At 28.2% G+C, this 5073-nt stretch overlaps 1 long non-coding RNA gene across 1 annotated transcript; it reads left to right on the top strand.

Annotated features, from left to right (window-relative positions):
* Positions 1 to 456: 456 nt before the first annotated feature.
* On the top strand, positions 457 to 1680 carry LOC127143244 (uncharacterized). Its single transcript, XR_007814535.1, has 3 exons — positions 457 to 499; positions 891 to 1085; positions 1540 to 1680. It is a non-coding gene; the product is annotated as an uncharacterized LOC127143244 (long non-coding RNA).
* The last annotated feature ends 3393 nt before the right edge of the window (positions 1681 to 5073 follow it).

Raw genomic sequence — 5073 nt, forward strand, 5'->3', positions numbered from 1 at the left:
AAAAAAAGTCATAGTCTAGTAAGGCTTCAAAAACCATCAAAAAAAGTCATAGTAAAGTAAGGCTTCCAAAAAAGTCATAGTAAAGTAAGGCATCAAAAACCATCAAAAAAGTCATAGTCTAGTAAGGCTTCAAAAAAAGTCATAGTAAAGTAAGGCTTCAAAAAAAGTCATAGTCTAGTAAGGCTTCAAAAACCATCCAAAAAAGTCATAGTAAAGTAAGGCTTCAAAAAAAGTCATAGTAAAGTAAGGCTTCAAAAACCTTCAGAAAAAGTCATAGTAAAGTAAGGCATCAAAAATCAAAAAATGTCATAGTATAGTAAGGCTTCAAAAAAAGTCATAGTAAAGTAAGGCATCAAAAACCATCAAAAAAGTCATAGTAAAGTAAGGCTTCAAAAAAAGTCATAGTCTAGTAAGGCTTCAAAAAAAGTCATAGTAAGTAAGGCATCAAAAATGGTCAAAAAAGTCAGTATAGTATGGCGTCAAAAATGGTCAAAAAAAAGTCAGTATAGTATGGCGTCAAAAAACATGAAAAAGTCATAGTATAGTATGGCCTCAAAAAACATGAAAAAAGTCATAGTATAGTATGGCGTCAAAAAACATGAAAAAAAGTCATAGTATAGTATGGCGTCAAAAATGGTCAAAAAAAGTCATAGTATAGTATGGCGTCAAAAAACATGAAAAAAAGTCATAGTATAGTATGTCAAAAATGGTCAAAAAAAGTCATAGTATAGTATGGCATCAAAAAACATGAAAAAAAGTCATAGTATAGTATGGCGTCAAAAATGGCGTCAAAAATGGTCAAAAAAAGTCATAGTATAGTATGGCGTCAAAAAACATGGTCAAAAAAAAGTCATAGTATAGTATGGCGTCAAAAACATGGTCAAAAAAAGTCATAGTATAGTATGGCGTCAAAAATGGTCAAAAAAAGTCATAGTATAGTATGGCATCAAAAAACATGAAAAAAAGTCATAGTATAGTATGGCGTCAAAAAACATGAAAAAAAGTCATAGTATAGTATGGCGTCAAAAATGGTCAAAAAAAGTCATAGTATAGTATGGCGTCAAAAATGGTCAAAAAAAGTCATAGTATAGTATGGCATCAAAAAATGGTCAAAAAAAGTCATAGTATAGTATGGCATCAAAAAACATGAAAAAAAGTCATAGTATAGTATGGCATCAAAAAACATGAAAAAAAGTCATACTATAGTATGGCATCAAAAATGGTCAAAAAAAGTCATAGTATAGTATGGCATCAAAAATGGTCAAAAAAAGTCATAGTATAGTATGGCATCAAAAAACATGAAAAAAAAGTCATAGTATAGTATGGCATCAAAAACATGAAAAAAAGTCATACTATAGTATGGCATCAAAAAAAAAAAGTCATAGTATAGTATGGCGTCAAAAACATGAAAAAAGTCATAGTATAGTATGGCAGTCAAAAAACATGAAAAAAAGTCATAGTATAGTATGGCGTCAAAAAACATGGTCAAAAAAAGTCATAGTATAGTATGGCGTCAAAAAACATGAAAAAAAGTCATAGCTATAGTATGGCATCAAAAATGGTCAAAAAAAGTCATAGTATAGTATGGCATCAAAAAACATGAAAAAAAGTCATAGTATAGTATGGCGTCAAAAATGGTCAAAAAAAGTCATAGTATAGTAATGGCGTCAAAAACCATGAAAAAAAGTCATAGTATAGTATGGCATCAAAAAACATGAAAAAAAGTCATAGTATGGCGTCAAAAATGGTCAAAAAAGTATAGTATGGCGTCAAAAAAAAAAAAGTCATAGTAGTAAAGTAGTAGTATGGCAAAAAACATGAAAAAAGTCATAGTCGTCAAAAAAAAAAATCATAGTATAGTATGGCATCAAAAATGGTCAAAAAAAGTCATAGTATAGTATGGCATCAAAAAACATGAAAAAAAGTCATAGTATAGTCAAAAGTCCGTCAAAAAATGAAAAAGTCATCGAAAAAAAAGTCATAGTATAGTATGGCATCAAAAAACATGAAAAAAAGTCATAGTATCGTCAAAAATGGTCAAAAAAGTCATAGTATAGTATGGTCATAGTATAGTATGTCAAAAAACATGAAAAAAATCATAGTATAGTATGGCATCAAAAAACATGAAAAAAAGTCATAGTATGGCATCAAAAATGGTCAAAAGTCATAGTATAGTATGGCATCAAAAAATGGTCAAAAAAGTCATAGTATAGTATGGCATCAAAAAACATGAAAAAAAGTCATAGTATAGTATGGCATCAAAAAATGAAAAAAATGTATGGCATCAAAAATGGTCAAAAAAGTCATAGTATAGTATGGTAAAAAAAGTCATAGTATAGTATGGCGTCAAAAAACATGAAAAATCATAGTATGTATGTCAAAAAACATAGTAAAAAATGAAAAAAAGTCATAGTATGGCGTCACACATCAAAAATGTCATAGTATAGTAACGTCAGTATAGTATGGCGTCAAAAAACATGAAAAAAAGTCATCGGAAAAAAGTCATGTATGGCGTCAAAAATGGTCAAAAAAAGTCATAGTATAGTATGGCGTCAAAAAACATGAAAAAAAGTCATAGTATAGTATGGTCAAAAATGAAAAAAAGTCATAGTAAGTATGGCGTCAAAAACATGAAAAAAGTCATAGTATAGTATGGCATCAAAAAACATGAAAAAAAGTCATAGTATAGTATGGCGTCAAAAATGGTCAAAAAAGTCATAGTATAGTATGGCATCAAAATGGTCAAAAAAAGTCATAGTATAGTATGGTCAAAAAACATGAAAAAAAGTCATAGTATAGTATGGCATCAAAAAACATGAAAAAAAGTCATAGTATAGTATGGCATCAAAAAACATGAAAAAAGTCATAGTATAGTATGGCGTCAAAAATGGTCAAAAAAAGTCATAGTATAGTATGGCATCAAAATGGTCAAAAAAGTCATAGTATAGTATATCAAAAAAACATGAAAAAAAGTCGTATGGCATCAAAAATGGTCAAAAAAAAGTCATAGTATAGTATGGCGTCAAAAAACATGAAAAAAGTCATAGTATAGTATGGCATCAAAAAACATGAAAAAAAGTCATAGTATAGTATGGCATCAGTAAAAAAAATCATCATAGTATAGTATGGCGTCAAAAAAGTCATAGTCAAAAAAATGTCATAGTATGGGTCAAAAAAAGTCATAGTATAGTATGGCATCAAAAAATGAAAAAAAGTCATAGTATAGTATGGCGTCAAAAAAAAAAAGTCATAGTATAGTATGGCGTCAAAAAACATGAAAAAAAGTCATAGTAGTATGGCGTCAAAATGTCAAAAAAAGTCATAGTATAGTATGGCGTCAAAAAACATGAAAAAAATCATAGTATAGTATGGCGTCAAAAATGGTCAAAAAAGTCATAGTATAGTATGCGTCAAAAAACATGAAAAAAAGTCATAGTATAGTATGGCATCAAAAACATGAAAAAAGTCATAGTCATCAAAAAGAAAAGTCATAGTATAGTATGGCAAAATCAAAAAAAGTCATAGTATAGTATGGCATCAAAAATGAAAAAAGTCATAGTATAGTATTGAAAAAAGTCATAGTATAGTAATCAAAAAACATGAAAAAAGTCATAGTATAGTATGGCGTCAAAAATGGTCAAAAAAAGTCATAGTATAGTATGGCATCAAAAAAAAAAAAGTCATAGTATAGTATGGCAAAAATGAAAAAAGTCATAGTATGGCATCAAAAACAAAAAAGTCATAGTATAGTATGGCGTCAAAAACATGAAAAAAAGTCATAGTATAGTATGGCATCAAAAAAATGAAAAAAAGTCATAGTATAGTATGGCATCAAAAAGTCATACTCAAAAAACATCATAGTATAGTATGGCATCAAAAAACATGAAAAAAAGTCATAGTATAGTATGTCAAAAATGGTCAAAAAAGTCATAGTATAGTATGGCATCAAAAAGGTCAAAAAAGTCATAGTCGTCAAAAAACATGAAAAAAAGTCATAGTATAGTATGGCGTCAAAAATGGTCAAAAAAAAGTCATAGTATAGTATGGTCGTAAAAAAAAAAAGTCATAGTATAATGGCGTCAAAAATGAAAAAAAGTCATAGTATAGTATGGCATCAAAAAAATAGTATAGTATGCGTCAAAAATGGTCAAAAAAAGTCATAGTATAGTATGGCATCAAAAATGGTCAAAAAAAGTCATAGTATAGTAAAAAAAACATGAAAAAAGTCATAGTATAGTATGGCATCAAAAAACATGAAAAAAGTCATAGTATAGTATGGCATCAAAATGGTCAAAAAAAGTCATAGTATAGTATGGCGTCAAAAATGGTCAAAAAAAGTCATAGTATAGTATGGCATCAAAAAACATGAAAAAAAGTCATAGTCATCAAAAATGGTCAAAAGTCATAGTTAGTAATGAAAAAAATCATAGTATAGTATGGCTCAAAAACATGAAAAAAAGTCATAGTATAGTATGGCGTCAAAAATGGTCAAAAAAAAGTCATAGTATAGTATGGCGTCAAAAAACATGAAAAAAAGTCATAGTATAGTATGGCATCAAAAAAAAAAAAGTCATAGTATAGTATGGCATCAAAAAACATGAAAAAAAGTCATAGTATAGTATGGCGTCAAAAAAAAAAAGTCATAGTATAGTATGGCATCAAAAATGAAAAAAAGTCATAGTATAGTATGGCAAAAAACATGAAAAAAAGTCATAGTCGTCAAAAAACATGAAAAAAGTCATAGTATAGTATGCATCAAAAAACATGAAAAATCATAGTATAGTATGGCAAAAATGTCAAAAAAAGTCCATCATAAAAAATAGTCGTCAAAAAAACATGAAAAAAAGTCATAGTATAGTATGGCATCAAAAAACATGAAAAAAGTCATAGTATAGTATGGCATCAAAAAACATGAAAAAAGTCATAGTATAGTATGTCAAAAAAAGTCATAGTATGGCAAAAAAAAAAAGTCACAAAAAATGAAAAAAAGTCATAATAGTATGTCAAAAAAAAAAAGTCATAGTACGTCAAAAAAATGAAAAAAAAGTCATAGTATAGTATGGCGTCAAAAAA

Source organism: Lates calcarifer, linkage group LG14, assembly GCF_001640805.2.
Source record: "Lates calcarifer isolate ASB-BC8 linkage group LG14, TLL_Latcal_v3, whole genome shotgun sequence".
In the NCBI taxonomy this organism is placed as follows: domain Eukaryota; kingdom Metazoa; phylum Chordata; class Actinopteri; family Centropomidae; genus Lates; species Lates calcarifer.